The sequence below is a fragment of the Pelodiscus sinensis genome, chromosome 7, assembly GCF_052426305.1.
Source record: "Pelodiscus sinensis isolate ZL-2025 chromosome 7, ASM5242630v1, whole genome shotgun sequence".
Taxonomy (NCBI): domain Eukaryota; kingdom Metazoa; phylum Chordata; order Testudines; family Trionychidae; genus Pelodiscus; species Pelodiscus sinensis.
The window spans coordinates 57,984,435-58,003,736 of record NC_143058.1 but is presented as its reverse complement, the minus strand read 5'-3'; the positions used below and the strand labels follow the sequence as shown (position 1 = coordinate 58,003,736).

Here is a 19,302-nt window from a genome sequence, read left to right as displayed (position 1 = left end):
TAGAAGCACTTTAAAAATTTGCCACTGCTTATTTGTCTGCCCTTCCCTGATGCATTGGATTCCTTTGTATGCGGTTGTTTGTCTGCTCTGGCCCATGGTTTGCCCTCTCCCCTCCTCTCTTTCCGACTACAGCTTAGAGAATCTCTATCAACGGATTCTCCCCTAAGAGAAGTCTCCCTCCGATTTACGTGCATCTCCTCATCAATTGGCTTTCCCCCCTTCTCTTAGTTTAAAAACTGCTCTACAGCCTTTTTAATGTTTAGTGCCAGCAGTCTGTTTCCACCCTAGATTAGGTGGAGCCCATCCTTCCTGTATAGGCTCCCCCTCTCCCAAAAGTATCTCCAGTTCCTAATAAATCTAAACTCCTCTTCCCTACACCATCGTCTCATCCACGCATTGAGACTCTGAAGCTCTGCCTGCCTACCTGGCCCTGTGCGTGGAACTGGAAGCATTTCTGAGAATGCCACCATAGAGGTCCTGGATTTCAGTCTCTTTCCTAGCAGCCTAAATTTGGCCTCCAGGACATCTCTCCTACCCTTCCCTATGTCATTGGTACCTACATGTACCATGACCACCAGCTCCTCCCCAGCACTACACAAGTCTATCTAGATGCCTCAAGAGATCCGCAACCTTCCCACCAGGCAGGCAAGTAACCATACAGTTCTCCCAGTCATCACAAACCCAACTATCTATGTTTCTAACCATCGAATCACCCACTGGTAACACCTGCCTCTTCCTAACTGGCATTCCCTTCCCCTCAGAGGTATCCACATAAGCCACAACATCAGGGATTCATATAACTGCACTCCACTAATGCGATAGGTGCCATTAAGTGCTAGCAATGCCCGTCATGTATACTGGCCAAACTGGACACAAATCAGACATCAGAAATGGAAGCATTTCCGAGAATGCCACCATAGAGGTCCTGGATTTCAGTTTCTTTCCTAGCAACCTAAATTTGGCCTCCAGGACATCTCTCCTACCCTTTCCTACATCATTGGTACCTACATGTACCACGACCACCAGCTCCTCCCCAGCACTACACACAAGTCTATTTAGATGCCTCGAGAGATCCGCAACCTTCGCACCAGGCAGGCAAGTGACAATACGGTTCTCCTAGTCATCACAAACCCGACTATCTGTTTCTAACGATCGAATCACCCACTACCTATTATACCTGCCTCTTCCTAACTGGCACTCTGTCCCTTTCTGCAGAACCCTGTCCCCTCTCCTCTGTCCCCTGATGCAGAACCCTGCTCCCACCCCAGCACTCTGTCCCCTGCCCCAGCACCCACTAGCACCCTTCCCCAGTACCATGTCTCCTGCTCCCACCAGCACAGTTGGGGCCACATTAGTGAGGCTTGGGATTTTTTTGGGAGGAGTTTTTTTTCCATCTCTTTGTGTGGTCCCATCTGACTTTTTTCTGTAGGTCAGTGACCCCCTGACTCAAAACAGGTTCTCTGCCCTTCTCATAAATAAAGACAATTCAGAAACTTTTTGTGTTTAACATAGTATTTTATTTAAAAATGAAGCCTGGCCAAAAAAAACCCAGTTGGGGCCAAGCCACCATCTGGCTACAGCACTATAACACTCCTGCACCCGTCAGACCCTAGATCTGAGCCTATCATACACTGAAACCCCCTGCCCAGAGCCCCTCACATACCCCAACCCAAATTCCTGCATCCTTACAGGCACGCGCCTGTGGCTTTCTTAGTACCACAGCCCTCCATCTAACAATAAGTCCATAGTTTGGGGTGAAGCCCTTTCATAGTGCTGGTCCCCCCCCTCAGACAGACTCTGTAGTGATGTGGGAAGGATTGGGGGGGAACCCAGGCCCCCTCACTACTCTGGGTTCTGGCTCAGGGACCCTAAGGCAGTGGCAGCTAGCAGTGTTTCCTCCACTCCCAGTCTTTCAGCCTTTCCCTGGGGCCACTTCCCCAAATGTCCCTCCAGGTACCTTCTTCCTAATATCTGAGCAAACCTTGCTGGTCCACTGCCCTCTTCCACACTCCCAGGCTATGTCTAGACTGCATCCCTTTGCTGACAGAGGGATGCAAATCAAGCACTTCGGAAGTGCAAATGAGCCCGGGATTTAAAACGAGTACAGGAGCTGTTCGCAGAGCCGCGGCTACACTTTACTTTCACTTTCGACACTGAGCCTGATTGGCACAGCGTCAGAACGTGAGTATGCAAATGAAACCCGGGATATTTAAATCCCGGGCTCATTTGCACTTCCTAAATGCTTGATTTGCATCCCTCTGTCGGCAGAGGGATGCAGTCTAGACACAGCCCCAGTTTCTAGCTCTTTGGGTGCACCACTTCATTCTCAAACCATGGCCTCCTCCCTGCCTTTCCCGAGGGGAAGTTTTTTAAACTGGGCCCAACAGGCCTTAATTGGCCCCAGATGCCTTCCTGCCTTGATTATGTGGTAGCAGTGCTTGGCCAGTTCACTCCAGGAACAAAAAACTATTCACTTGAGTTTTCTGTATATTTATCCTCCGCCAAGCTACTGTAGCCAGCTGCCCTGGGTCTGTCACACCCACCCATAACAAATAAGACTCCTAGCCACCCATGAGCGTCTGTTACAACTGAATATTTTTAGGATTATTAGAGAGAGGATTTGTTGAGGCACCTGAAAATTTAACTGATGTCATTTATATGAAATGAAGAGGAGAAGGGGGTGAATTTTCAGGCTTTCTGCTGCAAAGTTATTTGGACAGTTGACCCTTGCAAAACTCATGTAAATATTAGCACCTATGTCTGGCATAACCTGCTGGGGTGCACTTACCCTGTGACTGAAAACTGAAGGTTTTTTGCCAAATGTTCATTTGTAGCTGATCCTTTGGGAAGATTGGATTTTTGAGGGATGATGGAAAAGGTAAAAATTGATTCCAAAGCCCATCCTAAAAACCTGGATAAATATTGTTTTGTTTTGTTTTGTTGTGGATTTTTTTTTTGGGGGGGGGGAGGGTGCCAGTGAGTGTTACGTTACTGAAACTTCAGAGGTAAGTTGTAGTAGTGCTGCAGCAGAGCTTTCCACTGTTTTATTTTTTTTCTAAAAACTATGTATAGAACCAGCATATATAAGACCAAAAACGTGAAACGTGCAGAGGTAGAGATGAACAGATTCAGATTGGTTGAGATCTTTACAATGTAGCTGGTCAGGAAGGTTTTCTTAATTAGCTTTTTTATGCATATGAGGCAACTTAGTTGTCTTTCTGACTCCATACTAGTGTCAATAATAAATTTCTTCTAAGGCTTTTGCAGTCAGCACTGAATTTTTGTGATTTTCTGTTGTGGGCTGGATAGGATTAGTGTGTTTCTCAACGGAAGGTGATTGTCGGGTGCATAGATCCTGTGGGATTCTGATGTTTGAGATGCTTTCCAGATTGGTTCCCACAATAAGCTTAAATCTAATGTAAATTATAACACAGTAAGACATTTAGTGTCTTATTTCTTCCACTTCATCTTCTGTTCTATTTTTAATTCACTTGATGGTAAATTCAAGATAGTTTGTTGAAAAGGAAGAGTCTGTATCAATGTTTAGTTTGATTGTATGAGATTTACAGTTTTTTTCTGATTTATAATTTTGAATTGCATATCAGTGTTTGAAACTTGAGTGATAATATTCTAGAACAATTCATGTAAAAATATTAAAATACGTACACTAGAGGGTTACCAAGTGAATCGGAGCTGCTGATCTAACAGATTTGTGGTATTCTCAGATTCTGACCCCATGCATTAGCCAAGTCTCTTGTGGATGTGGCAATTAGATCTGGTATTTTGGGGAGAGAATTACTAAAGTAAACCTTTCTACTGAACCCCCCCCCCCCCCCACAAATCCCTTTATTTCATTTGAAAAAATATTGTGAAGCAGATAGTCCTGTTGCCACTCTCTGCATACCTTGTACGAATGGCGGGATTTTATTGATTTTATCTCCCGTTAATGCGAGTATAGATGATCAAATTTATTTAGTACTGTTGGGTGTGTCCTTTGCTACACTGTTTGTAAAGCATGTATTTACTACATTGCCTCACTCATTCAGCAAGGCTGAAATGTGTAGCTTGGCACGAAGAAGAGGCCTTACAGGCTATCTCACACATAGCAAATGGCTTTTCTGGCTCTTAGCACCAGCTGAAAAGCAAGGCAATACAGCGGTGTCATCTTTTTTGCCTTTCGAAGAGATTTTAATGGTAACATTGATCACTAAACCATTTCATGGTTCTGGTACAACAAGACTATCTTAGTTTGAAGGTCACTAAAGCATTGCTGGAAAATATTTAGCAAATTTTAAGCGATCTCTATGATGCCAGTTACTTAATTTCTCTCTTCATTTCTCATCAGTGGGATGGCTTATTTATCCTGTGTGGTGGTGGGTTTAGGTTTTTTTGTAACTTTCTGACCGAAAGCCTATGAGCTTTATTGCCCTTCTCATAATATTTTTGTTAGATATAACGGTTTGTTTAGCCTTGCCTATTTATAAAAGGTTAATTTTCCCTCTGACCTCAGTTATTTTCTTATACACTTTTTTAGATGTAGTAGATTTGTCTGCCTTCCAATGCATGAAGTTTTTAATCCGTCTCTGTTCTTTAGGAGCTCTTGTCTTTATTTATAAAGATCCCCCACTTTGTCATCTCCCCAACATCACAGAAATTATCCTTTCCTAATACTTTTCTTCTATATATTTTTGGAAATTTTGTGGCAACTTTTTGAACAACCTGGAAGAGGTGAATGAAAAGAAGGTATGAGGTAACTTGTACATTGGGGTAAGACTCTCTTCACTTTACTGGCTACTAAATCCTGTTTTTGTCTTGAATTTCTTGGCCAACTTCTTTCAATCACGCTTTCAGTGACTTTTACAACTGTAATCCTTTTTACTTTGACACTACTTTTCTGATTAAATATTACTTAATGTGGCTAAAGATGGCTGCAAATGGCCATACTTCATGTACAATTCTCAGATTCCTTTTCACTTAGTTCCTTATACATTTTTTAAACAAGAATTTCAGAAGCCATAGGATCTTTGTGGGTTTATTTTTTGGTTAAAGTTCTCCTGTAATACTAAAAACATTTCCTGAAGAATATCTCAAATGTATATCTTTCTGTTTACAATTTGTGTTGTCTTTTTTACCTTTACTTATGGCTCTGTGGCTAATTTGAAAATGGGCTGTTGGTGGCTTTGTCAGGATGGTCTTTTTTTTTTAATTTAAGTTAGCATTTTCTGTTTACAGAGATCTTAGTCGTGCATGAATAAATGCTTTATTTATGTAATAAGAAGCAGGTTTAAAACAAACAAAAGGAAATTTAATAGGCAGCAGGTTTAAAACAAACAAAAGACAGTTTTTCTTCACTCGGTGCACAGTCAACCTGTGGAACTTCTCTCCAGAGGATGCAGTGAAGACTAGAACTTTAACAGGGTTCAAAAAAGATCTATATAGGTTCATGGAGGTTAGGTCCATCAATGGCTATTAGCCAGGATGGGTAGGAATGGTATCTCTAGCTTCTGTTTCTCTGGAAGTGGGTGACAGGGGAGGGGTCAAGTGAGGCGCCTGTTGTGGCCCCTCCCTCTGGGCCTGGGCATCTGGCATTGGTCACTGTCGGCAGACAGGATACCGTGCTAGAGGGACCTTTGGTGTGACCCAGTATGGCCGTTTTTATGTTTTTATTTTTTTTATGCCTGAAATGTTTTCCTCCGAGTGGTTTTACTTTTTTGATGTCATTGAATGTAGACAGTTATAAATACTTCTTCAAGTGCTTGCTTATGTCCATTCTATCTAGGTGTGTGTGTGCCCCGTGTACGAGTTCTTGAAGCTTTTTTGCCCTTAGCAGTACCCATTGGGCCAACAGGAGAGCCCCCTGAAGTGGCACAGGTATATCCCTGCATATAATCCCCTGCTGGCCCTCCACCCCCTCAGTTCCTTCTTTCTGCCAGTGAGGATTGCTGGAATACTCTGTTTGCCTTTGCAAGTGCACCCTTAGCCTTCTTTATGGAAATAGTTCACTGATTAGAAGTAGTTAGGAGTTGATAGTTTAGATTGATAGTGTTAGGAGTGTTAATAGTTGTTTCCTCACTTCCCTCCCTGAGGAGGGCATGTGTGTGTGGGGGGGGGGGGGGGATTTCAAACCCTGTGGGCAGTGCTCCAAACCTATGCACAAAGACTGCTTAAAGTGCCTGGGTGAATGCCACTTAACAGACATGTGCAAGATCTGCAGGTCTTTTAAACCACACACGCAAAGAGAGACACTCCAGACTTAAACTCCTTCTCATAGAGTCAGCACTTCAGTCTCCCATGCCGGAGTTGGTACCATCAGTAAGGAGCACACTGGCGTCAACCAGGGATGCGGAACATGTGCCTAAGCACGCGGCGGCATCAGGGCATCGATCTCACTCTCCAGTGCCATCAGCCACCAAGAGGGCGAGAGATGGGAGGTCCGTGGGAGCCAGCGTGCCACAGAAGAAGCCCAGGGAGATCGGGATCCCCAGGGAGCCGGGACTTGTCCTTAGAGGAGGTCTGGAGGCCGTCCACGCCCAAAACTTTCACAGCTTGGACTTCAGAAAAGCAGATTTTGACTCCCTCAGCGATCTGATGGGCAGAATCCCCTGGGATGTTAACATGAAGGGGAAAGGAGTCCAGGACAGCTGGCAGTATTTTAAAGAAGCCTTATTGAAGGCACAGAAAGAAACCATCCTGATGCGTAGCAAGAGAGGCAAATATGGTAGGAGACCGGATTGGCTTACAGGGGAAATCCTTGGTGAACTTAAGCACAAAAAGAAAGCTTACAAAAAGTGGAAACTTGGAAAAATGACCAGGGAGAGGTTTAAATGTATAGCTCAAGAATGCCGGGGGATTATCAGGAAGGCGAAAGCGCAAATGGAATTGTGACTGGCTAAGGATGTGAAGGATAACAAGAAAGGTTTCTACAGGCATGTTAACAAGAAGGTGATCGGAGAGGGTGTGCAGCCACTACTGGATGGAGGGAGGTAACTTAGTGACAGATGATGTGGGGAAAGCTGAAGTACTCAATGCTTTCTTTGCCTCTTTGTTCACAAGGGACAAGGTGGGCTCCCGGACTTCTCCCCAGGGAATTATTGATTAAATTGGAAAAGATAGGGATTAATATGAAAGTTGAGAGGTGGATAAGCAACTGGTTAAAGGGGAGACTACAGCGGCTCATATTGAAAGGTGAACTGTCAGGTTGGAGGAAGGTTACTAGCGGAGTTCCTCAGGGATCAGTTTTGGGGCCAATTTTATTTACTCTTTTTATCGTTGACCTTGGCACCAAAAGTGGAAGTGTCCTGATAAAATTTGCGGATGACACAAAGTTGGGAGCTATTGCCAATTCAGAAAAGGATCGGGATATCATACAGGAAGATCTGGATGATCTTGTAAATTGGAGTGATAGCAATAGGATGAAATTTAATAGTGAGAAGTGTAAGGTTATGCATTTAGGGATTAATAACAAGAATTTTATAAGCTGAGGACACATCAGTTGGAAGTAACGGAGGAGGAGAAGGGCCTTGGAATCCTGGTTGATTATAGGATGACTATGAGCCGCCATTGTGACATGGCGGTGAAAATGGCTAATACGGTCTTGGGATGTATTAGGCGAGGTACTTCCAGTAGGGATAAGGAGGTGTTAGTGCCATTATACAAGGCATTGGTGAGACCCCATTTGGAATACTGTGTGCAGTTCTGGTCTCCCATGTTTAAGAAGGATGAATTCAAACTGGAACAGGTACAAAGAAGGGCCACTAGGATGATCCGAGGAATGGAAAACCTGTCTTATGAAAGGAGACTCAAGGAGCTTGGCTTGTTTACCTTAACCAAAAGAAGGCTGAGGGGGGACATGATTGAACTCTTTAAATATATTAGAGAGATAAATGCCAGGGAGGAAGAGGAATTATTTAAGCTTAATACCAATGTGGACACAAGAACAAATGGATATAAGCTGGCTAGTAGGAAGTTTAGACTTGAGATTAGATGAAGGTTTCTAACCATTAGAGGAGTGAGGTTCTGGAACGGCCTTCCAAGGGAAGTAGTGGGGGCAAAAGATCTATCTGGTTTCAAGATTAAACTAGATGGGTTTATGAAGGGGATGGTTTGATGAGATAACATGATCTTGGTAACTAATTGACCATTATCAGTGGGAAATAGGTCAATGGAGGGATGATAGGAGTTACTATAGAGAACTTTCTGGGTGTCTGGCTGATGAGTCTTGCCCACATGCTCAGGGTTTAGCTGATCACCATATTTGGGGTCGGGAAGGAATTTTCCTCCAGGGCAGATTGGCAGAGGCTCTGGAGGTTTTTCGCCTTCCTCTGTAGCATGGGGTACAGATCACAGTTGGAGGATTCTCTGCATCTTGGGGTTTTCAAAGTATTTGAAGGCTTCAATATCTGAGATATAGGTGAGAGGATTATTCTGGGAGGGGTGGGTGAGATTCTGTGGCCTGCACTGTGCAAGGGGTCAGACTAGATGATCATTATGGTCCCTTCTGACCTTAAAGTCTATGAGACTAATGCGCTAAGTGACGCAAGATGGGATGAAGATGGACAGCCTTTGATGAGTAAAGAACAGGCTAGGAACTATTTAGAAAAGCTAAACGTACACAAATCCATGGGGCCGGACATAATGCATCCGAGAGTACTGAGGGAGTTGGCAAATGTCATTGAGGAGCCTTTGACCATTGTCTTTGAAAAGTCGTGGAGATTGGGAGAAATCCTGGATGATTGGAAAAAGGCAAATGTACTGCCCATCTTCAAAAAAGGGAAAGAGGACGATCCACGGAACTATAGGCCAGTCAGTCTTATCCTCTGTTCCTGGAAAAATCATGGAAGGGATCCTCAAGGAATCCATTTTGAGGCAGTTGGAAGAGAGGTAAGTGATCAGGAATAGTCAGCATGGATTCAACAAAGGGCAAGTCGTGCCTGACCAATCTGATTAGCCTCTATGATGAGGTAACTGGCTCTGTGGACATGGGAAAGTCAGTGGATGTGATATACCTTGACTTTAGCAAGGCTTTTGATACGGTCTCCCACAATATTCTTGCCAGCAAGTTAAGGGAATGTGGATTGGATAAATGGACAATAAAATGGATAGAGAGATGGAAAGAAGGCCGGGCCCAGTGGGCAGTGATCAACGGCTCGATGTCAGGATGGCAGTCGGTTTTTAACGGAGTGCCCCAAGGTTTGGTTGTAGGACCGGTTTTGTTCAATATCTTTATTAATGACCTGGATAACGGGATGAATTGCACCCTCAGCAAGTTTGCAGATGACACTAAGCTAGGGGGAGCGGTAGATATGCTTGAGGGCAGAGTTAGGGTCCAGAGTGACTTAGACAAATTGGAGGATTGGGCCACAAGAAATCTGATGAGGTTCAACAAGGACAAGTGCAGAGTCCTGCACTTGAGACGGAAGAATCCCAAAGATTGTTACAGGCTGGGGACCAACCAGCTAAGTAGTAGTTCTGCAGAAAAGGACCTGGGAGTTACAGTGGATGAGAAACTGGATATGAATCAACAGTGTGCCCTTGTAGCCAAAAAGGCTAATGGCATATTAGTGATAGAAATGTAGCCGTGTTAGTCTGGGGTAGCTGAAGCAAAATGCAGGACAATGTAGCACTTTAAAGACTAACAAGATGGTTTATTAGATGATGAGCTTTCGTGGGCCAGACCCACTTCCTCAGATCAAATAGTGGAAGAAAATAGTCACAACCATATATACCAAAGGATACAATTAAAAAAAAGAATACATATGAAAAGGACAAAATCACATTTCAGAACAGGAGGGGGATGCACGGGGGGGGGGGGGGAGGAAGGAAGGTAAGTGTCTGTGAATTGATGATATTAGAGGTGGGGAGAGTGGGATGTTTGTGAGTTAATGGTATTAGAGGTGATAATTGGGGAATATCCATTATCAAGATAGCTTCCCCAATTATCACCTCTAATACCATTAACTCACAAACATCCCACTCTCTCCACCTCTAATATCATCAATTCACAGACACTTACCTTCCTTCCTCCCCCCCCCCGCATCCCCCTCCTGTTATGAAATGTGATTTGTCCTTTTCATGTGTTCATTTTTTTTTAATTGTATCCTTTGGTATATATGGTTGTGACTATTTTCTTCCACTATTTGATCTGAGGAAGTGGGTCTGGCCCACGAAAGCTCATCATCTAATAAACCATCTTGTTAGTCTTTAAAGTGCTACATTGTCCTGCATTTTGCAATGGCATATTAGGTTGCATTAAGAGGAGCGTTGGCAGCAGATCCAGAGATGTCATTATTCCCCTTTATTCAGCTGTGGTGAGGCCACATCTGGAGTATTGTGTCCAGTTCTGGGCCCCATACTACAAAAAGGATGTGGACGCATTGGAGAGGGTCCAGCGGAGGGCAACCAAAATGTTTAGGGGGTGGAGCATATGACCTATGAGGAGAGGCTGAGGGAGTTGGGTCTGTTTAGTCTGCAGAAGCGAAGAGTGAGGGGGGATTTGATAGCAGCCTTCAATTTCCTGAAGGGAGGTTCGAAAGAGGATGGAGAAAATCTGTCACTACTGTGAACAGCCGGGAGAACAAGGAGCAATGGTCTCAAGCTGAGGTGGGAGAGGTCCAGGTTGGCTATTAGGAAAAACTATTTTACTAAGAGGGTAGTGAAGCACTGGAATGGGTTACCTAGGGAAGTAGTGGAGTCTCCATCTCTAGAGGTGTTTAAGTCTCGGCTTGACAAAGCCCTGGCTGGGGCGATTTAGTTGGGATTGGTCCTGCCTAGAGCTGGGGGCTGGACTTGATGACCTTCTGAGGTCTTTTCCAGCTCTATGGTTCTACGATTCTGTGAGCTGCCTGGGAGCTGATAGAGCTCAGAGCCTCACTGGGCCTGGCACCGCGCGGCACAGAGGAATGCGTGCCGCGAGAGGTTGGTGGCTAGGCGAGCCCCAGCACGACAGCTGGCACCACTGAGGCTGTCACCCAGGCAATAGCCTGGTGCAGCTGCACCGCTAGTTACAGCACTGCTAGCGCTGGCACGTCCGGTGCAGGAGACAATGTGGGGGAGGTCGACTCTCTCCATGAACCCGGTACCACATTTGCCAGCACTGTTTCACCTGGCACCAGAACGCCAAGGTATGCCACGTCCGCCAGTACCGCCATAGAGAGTGCAGGACCTTCCCTTTGAGGGCTCCAGACTATTCTCGGAGCAAATGGACAGCAAACTGCAGAGCCTTAAAAACTCCAGGGCAACGTTAAAGTCCCTCAGTATCCATACCCCAAACCCGCAACATGATCCCCTCAATCCCTCTGTGGCCTTTGGTTATCAGCAAGGCCCAAGGTTCGACAGTAGGAGGAGGTCTAGGGCTACCACCACCTGAGGGGCTAGGAGGAGGTCACAAGGGACCCCTGAGCAAAACCAGGAACCCCCCAGCAAGTCCCAGGGCCCCAAGTCAGGGTTTTGAAGATATGCTCGAGGACGGAATACCAGTCGCTTCTCTAGATTGACCCTTCTTTCACAGACTGTCCCCCTTTTATCGTGCCTGGTGCTCCATTACCACGGACCTTTGGGTGCTAGACACGGTGCAAAGGGTATATTCTGTCCCATTCCTTACCCTCCTGCTCCCCCATTCTCCTTCCACATCCCTCTTTAGGGACCCCTTTCATGAGACCCTGCTCAGGCAGGAGGTGGTCTCGCTGCTGTCCTTCAGGGGCGGTACAGGATGTCTTGCTGATATTCAGGGGAGAGGGGTTCTATTCCCGGTACTTCCTTATCCCGAAATCCAAAGGGGGTCTTTGTCCCATCCTAGACCTCAGAGGGCTCAACGCCTTCATAAGGAAGTCAAAGTTCAGGATGGTGATGCTAGCCTCCATCATCCCCTCCCTCGATCTAGGAGACTGGTACGCTGCCCTCGATTTAAAGGACGCATATTTCCACATCTCAATCGCCTCTCCCCCCCACAGGAAATACCTTAGGTTCATGGTAGGGATGGACCATCCAGTTGACAGTACTACCGTTTGGCCTCTCCACAGCCCCCAGGGTGTTCACCAAGTGCATGGCGGTAGTGGCAGCATTCCTTCGAAGGAGAGGTCTGCATGTCTATCCCTACCTAGATGACTAGCTGCTTAGAGGCCAGTCCATGGACCAGCTACTGTCCCATATCAGGCTGACCAGGGAGATGTTCTCAGAGCTGGGACTAATATTGAACAAAGAAGTCTACCTTTACTCCCACTCAAGTGATAGAATTTGTGGGAGCACGTTTGGATGCGACGTTCGGGAGGGCGTCCCTTCTACGTCCAAGGTTCCTGACCCTGGGGGACATCATACGAAGCCTCCATGCTGTTCCCATGACCACGGCACGAAACTGCATGAGACTATTAGGTTATATGGCAGTGTGCACATACGTGGTGCGGTATACCAGGCTATACCTCAGACCCCTCCAGAACTGCCTGGCATCTGTTTACAGACCAGCTCATGACCATATCGACATGGTGGTCACGATCCCCCCAGCGATACTGTTGACCCTGAACTGGTGGCTGGGGGAAGCCGAAATGTGCAAGGGGGTCCCGTTCCAACAACCCTCCCCCATGATCCAGCTGGTAACCAATGTGTCAGACACTGGATGTGGTGCCCACCTGGCGGATCTCCACACACAAGGGATGTGGTCAGAGTCGGAGAAAAACCTGCACATCAATGTTAGGGAGCTGAGGGCAGTTCAACTGGCTTGTCAGGTATTTATGCCCCAACTAAAGGGGAAGTGTGTCTCGGTTCTCACAGCAATGTATTACATCAACTGTCAGGGTGGTGTTCGTTCTTCTCCCCTGGGCCAGGAGGCACTAGCTCTCTGGGATCTGTATATTGCTCAGGAGACACCTGCAGGCTACCTACCTGCCGGGTTCCTGCAACACCCTGGCAGACCGCCTCAGCTGGGCCTTCTCGGCTCATGAATGGTCTATCAAGAAGGATGTGGTATGCTCTCTTCCACAAGTGGGGCACTCCCCTAGTAGACCTTTTTGCTTCTCAGGCCAACAGGCAATGCCTCACGTTCTTTTCGTTCAGGGGTCAGGGCAGGGGTTTCATGGGGGATGCCCTCGTGGAAAGGTGGCCAGCGGGCCTTCTGTACGCCTTCCCCTTAATTCACGAGGTGATCATGAGGGTCAAGAGGTATGGGGTGCAGCTCATTCTCATAGCCCCGGATTGGCCCCGACAGCATTGGTACACCACTCTGGTGCTTCTATTGGTGGAGGAACATGTCATTCTCCCGATGGTCCCAGACCTTCTTATGCAGGAGTTTGACCAGGGTCTTCTGTGCCACCCGAACTTTCAATCCCTCTATCTCAAGGCCTGGATGATCAGTGGCTGTGGGGTGGGGAACTCCTTTGCTTAGACCCTGTGAAGCAGGTGCTCATGGAGAGCAGGAAACCCTCCACCCAGTCATCCTCTCTGGCTAAATGGAAGAGGTTTTCAATTTGGGTCAGACAAACAGGGAGAGACCCAGAACAAGCCCCTATTCCCGTGATCTTGGACTACCTCTTTGACCTCCGGAGTCGGGGGCTATCCATCTCATTGATTAGGATGCACCTGGCAGCCATCACAGCCTTCTACCAGGGAGAGGGTGGGAGATCTGTTTTTGTGCATAATATGGTGAAGCACTTTCTGAAGGGGTTGAATAGGTTGTACCCCCACGTTAGACAGCCAATACCTCAGTGGGATTTGAACCTGGTGCTCCGAGGGCTTACACACCCACCGTTCGAGCCGCTGGCCACGTTTTCCCTCTCCCACCTCTCCTGGAAGGTGGAGTTTCTAGTAGCCATCACCTCGGCCAGAAGGGTATCCGAGCTATGGGCCCTCTCCTCAGAGCCACCATATATGGTGATTTCTCAGGATAAGGTGATGCTGTGCCCTCACCCGGCTTTTCTCCCTAAGGTAGTCTCACTATTCTACACGTGCCAGGAGATTTTCTTACCAGTTTTTTTATCCGAAACCACATGCAGATGAGAGAGAGAGCGCACTCCACTAGGATGTTAGAAGCATGGGTGGCAGGTCTGCATAATTTTTGGTGGTGCCCCATTAGCCACACCCCCTGAGCCGCCCCCCATTAGCCACGCCTCTGGAGGTAACATGCTCCAGGCAAGGTGGACACATGCCCAGAAGTAAAAGGTGTCATGTCACTCCTCTCAAAGGGCTTTTCCCACCATCCTCCTACCAACAGGCATTAGTTTGGCCCCCACCAACCCCCCCACATGCAACTATCCTGCAGTTGCATTAACACAGTGTGTGTGACATTAACTCGGGGGCAGAGAGGCTGGGGGAAGTGTCCCCTCTAAGGCTATGTCTACACTTGTGGCTTTTTGCGTAGGTACAGCCGTTCTTGTGCAAGAACCCACAGAGCATCCACACTGCCCACCTGCCCTTGCGCAAGGAAATTTACAGTACGACGTGGTAAGAGAGGGCGTCTTGTGCAAGAGCTACGCTCTTTTCTAGAAGTTCTAAGCTCTCTTGCGCAAGAGAGCAGTGTGGATGCTCGGCAGGGATGTCTTGCACAAGAAACCCCTATGGCTAAAATGGCCATCGGAGCTTTCTTGTGCAAGAGAGCATTCACAATGCCAGGGACGCTCTTGTGCAAAAGCACAGCTTGCACATGGTAGGGTGGACGTGTTCTTGTGCAAGACTTCTTGCACAAGAACCCTTGTGCAAAATGTTCTTGTGCAAGAAACCGCCAGTGTAGACATAGCCTAAGAGTTTCCTCCCATGAGCAGAATGAATTTTGTGTTGTGCACCAGTACTGAGTTCATGTGGATTGTTTGGATGTGCCACTGTGGCATCCAAGTTATTAATACATATTTTTAAACCTTTACCTTTTCTCTCTGCTGCCATGTCTCCTCCCCTTGTTCCATCAGCTCCCCTGGTGCCTGCTACCCCCCAACTACTCACCCTCCTCTGCTGTCCTGACTCCTGCCCTTCTCACTGCCCTCAGCCCTCCTGTAACCTGCCCCCCTCCACCAACCCTTCTCTCCCCCTTGTAACCACTCCTCCAGTAGCCCCACTCTGATCATGTGAGCTACCCCTCCTCATCCCTTCTTCCAACACCTCCCTCTATACACCTGCCCTGCCTCTCTCCTCTGATACTGGTCCCTCCCCTGCAGGTGTCTGCCCTTCTGCTTCACCCTCTGAAAAACCTGACACCTGCACCTTCCCTTACCCCTGCACTCTCCTGGTGCCTCCCCCTTCGTTCGCTGCCCTTGCCCCCTTTGCCCTCTTTTTCCCTGATGCCCACCCCTCACCACCCTCTGCCCCCATTCCTCTCATGCCCCTGTGCCCTCACACATGACTTGCTCCATCCCTGCCTTCCTCATGCCCACCCCTTCTTTCAAGACTTTTCCCAGCACCTCCCCCTCCTCCCTCTAGCCCCCAATGCCCTGACTCTCTCCTCTCCCAGCATCACCTTGTCCCCTCTCCCACTGACATCTCCCCTCCTGCCCTTTTCCTCATTTTCTGCACTTGGCCCCCTAGCATTTGTCTCTCCTGCACCCTGGCTCTTGGTGCCTTCCCTTTCTTCTCCTGACCTGCCCCTGTCCCCTCAGCACAAGCCCCTTCCTCTCCCAATCCTTACCCCACCTTCTGCCTTCCAGTTTGCAGGGAAGCGAGGCTGGAGTCTGCGATCAAGCCCTGCCGCCCCGCTGTCCATCGAGGGGGGTATAGGCCACTCTGGTGTCTTCTGCCCGTTCCTTCTGGGGCTGCGGAGTCTGAGCGTCTGCCCCGCAGGGTTGACTGCCGGTCCCGGCTGCTGTAGGATGTTGGGTGCTTTCCCAAGCTCACTTCTCTACCCCGCACCCGGGCCAGGGTTCCAGGGGGACTCCCTCCCCCTTGTCTTCCACGCCGCCAGCATTTAAGATATCCGGCACGTGGTGTGAGCATGCGCCGCAAAGGGGCGGGATGGGGTTGGCCCGCTGCACCCGCTCGCTGTAGTGTCTGCCCAGGGGCGAGGCCTCCACATCTCGTCACCCCTGTCCGGTGCGCCGTGTGCACATGCGCCGCAAGGGGGTGGGAGCGGCCTGCCGCAACAGCTTGCCAAGGCGTCTGCTCAGTGGCAGAGCCCCTGCGCTTTGTCACAGTGGGGCTGCGGGCGCCTTGTTACAATCCCTCTTCTCCTCTGGGGATGCTCTGGGGCTGGAATGAGGTTTAACAGGTAGTTCAAACTAGGGCTTTAATTCGAACTACTGGGTCCCTGCCGCATGTAGACGTGGGCAGTTAGTCCGGATTTGTAAATTTAAAAAATGGCGACCGGCCGGGTAGATGCAAATCAAGCACGGGATATTTAAATCCCGGGCTTGATTTGCAACTTCGAATGCCTACATTAGCCTCCCTAGTTCGAACTAAGGGGCTGGTGTAGACATATCCTAAGGGTGAGGCTCACTGGTTAACTATTCACATTCTTAGTAAGCACTTGTGAGAAATACCTACCTTGCTTTATGCATATGTGGTATATGTTGTACGTTTGACAGACAAAAAGGATAAGCAATATCAGAAGAAAAGAAACTTAAGGTAAAGAGTCTGTCTGCTAGTTGTGTAGGAGTGTTAAAATGTATGTAGCTGGCTAACTGTGTAACCGCTGAAAAATTCAACGGATATACGCAGGGAAGTAACCAGCTCCACTGGAGTACCTGATGCATGCTGCTGCCTCTATTTTTTGGTGTTTATGACAAGTCTTACATATCTAAAGACTTTTTAACTGAACCTAAACATTCAAGGGACAGTTATTTATTAAGCAATACAGAATAAGTGAAGTTTGAAATTACTTTTAATTTCAGAGACAGGATGAGCTCAAAACACATTATAACATTTTTGATAAGTGAATGACAGAACATTTTAAACAAACCTATTCTTTCAAATTACTTGTTTGTGTCCCAATCTTTCCAGGATTTTACCCCAGAACCTGATGTGGCATGATGTGGCATGTAGTTTTAATGATGTTAAGTGAAAGGTTTGAAAAGTCAGATTAATAATGTGGAAAGTAGCTTTAAAGTGAGTTATGTTGGATCCAGCATCCCATCATAATATATATTGCAATGTACTGCATTTCTATTCACATCACTTGTTCGTTTTGAATCATTTTACTTCTTTACTTTATAATTTAAAATAAATTACTAGAAGATGTATAAGAAAATTATTTTATTCCATTTCTGTGTTAAATACATTTTAAAATTACTATTAGATTATTCTGTTCTAGCCTCAATTTGAAAAACAGAACTCCTGAAAATACTTTCCAACTAAACCAGCCATCTAGAGTGGACAATAATAATTTGTAATGGCATCCAAGCATCTGGTTTCCTGATCCTTTGATTGAAGTATTAGTTTGTCTCAGAGGTCTTCTGTCTGAGCCTGTAAATTAGTGTGTTGAATATTGTAGTATAAACTGGCACAGTTAAAGTAACATACTATAAAGTGCTCATCGAGTTTAGGATAGTAGTGTGTTTTGTCTCTGCTAATAAATTGTTTGACTATAATTGTAGCCAAAAACCCTCACGTGCAAGAGGCCAAAATTTATTTTGTTTAAAAAACAAGCCTAAATTGTCTTGGCACTGGATGAATTTAGTCCCTAGAACTTTTACTAGTCAGGTTTATCACCATGTCTAGTAATTCAGTTTCAGAATAGGATATTTCATTAAGAGATTTACCACAATCCAGATTTTTACTATGCAAGTTTGTCAAAAACAATAAAGAACTCTCTTATGTTTACATATAAAATTTGTTTAGAATATGCGGTGTAATGTATATTTATAGCAGCATATTCAGTATTGCAATAGTGTTGACATAGAAGCAATTTAAAAATATATGTGCATTATATGTCTTTGCTAGGTTATTGTGTGTTTGCATAAATAAGAATTTTAGAAATATATTTTGAACTAGTTTACTAGAAAAAGAGAAAAATGAATTCATTTAAAAAAGACTAATCTCAGTATTCTGTGGCTTTAAATTAGTAATTTTTCTTTTAACCTGATAATTTGAAAGCAATAAAATGTTACTGTAAATACCACATCTTTAGGAAACCTTGAAAATATTATGCCTTCTCTTTAAAAACTGTGCATATTGATTAAAGTAGTATAGTAAATTATGATTAAATCTTGAAAAGTTGTAGCTATTTCACTGGAAAAACAATGAACAAGAGTCCATGTTATAGTGATATCTGAAACTAGATATTAACTGTTTACTATTTATGTAGCAAAATACATTCTGTCTCAGATTTATTTTCTGTAATATTGGTTCATTAGTCAGTCCACAGCCTTATTTTGTGCTTTTGGAGGGTTAAGCAAAGATAGAAGAGTTAAGAGCAAAAAGCTCTTACTGAGAGATTTCTTCATTAAATCTTTAATTTTTTCTCATAATACTTAATATCAGGTAGTTGAAATGGGCAGTTATTAAATCATAGAGTCAAACACTAGAAGGGACTTTGAGGGCATGTCTACACAGCAGAGCGAAAGCCAAAATAAGCTACGCAACTTGAAAGCTACATCGATTGCATAGCTTAAGCCGAAATAAGTTACAGGCAGTCCCCAGGTTACGTACAAGATAGGGACTGTAGGTTTGTTCTTAAGTTGAATCTGTATGTAAGTCGGAACTGGCGTCCAGATTCAGCCGCTGCTGAAACTGACCGCCAGTTCTGACTTACATACAGATTCAACTTAAGAACCCCAAGCTTCCCCAAGTCAGCTGCTGCTGAAACTAATGAGCGCTGATTCCAGGAAGCCCGGGGCAGAGCAACTCTGCCTCGGGCTTCCTGTAGTCAGCGCTGGTCAGTTTCAGCAGCGGCTGACTTGGGGACGCCTGGAGCAGAGCAACTGGGGTGCTGCTGGGTTGCTCCAGTAGCACCCCTCGGCGCTACTGGACCAACCCAGCAGCACCCCAGCTGCTCTGCCCCAGGTGTCCTGATTCAGCCACTGCTGAAACTGACCAGCAGCGGCTGAATCAGGACCTGGGCCAGAGCAGCTGGGATGCTGCCGGGTTGGTCCAGTAGTGCCCAGAGCGGGTGCTGCAGGACCAATCCACAACGCCCCAGCTGCTCTGCTACAGGGTCCAAAACAAAAGCCTGGTCTGCTGGGGGGGGGGGGGGGCACACTATCCGCGCCCTGCCCCCCCAGCAGACCAGGGACACGGGGAGCAGAGCAGCAGCAGCAGCAGCAGCGGGGTGCTGCGCCTCTGAGGCTTTGCTCTGGCAAAGTCTCAGAGGCGCGGGACCCCTCCTCCCCGCGGCTGCGGCTTCAGTCCCGGTGCCTGTGGTCTGCTGGGGACCGTCCCCAGCAGACCACAGGCACCAGG

The 19,302-nt window shown here is 46.6% G+C and overlaps 1 protein-coding gene and 1 pseudogene across 2 annotated transcripts in view; both read left to right on the top strand.

The window, feature by feature from the left end:
* Positions 1–17,780, top strand: part of LOC149524079 (uncharacterized) — a 49,568-nt pseudogene extending 31,788 nt beyond the window's left edge.
* The window catches only part of BMPR2 (bone morphogenetic protein receptor type 2), a 202,535-nt gene that overhangs the window by 86,125 nt on the left and 97,108 nt on the right, over positions 1–19,302 (top strand). The gene's annotated exons all lie outside the window — the stretch shown is intronic.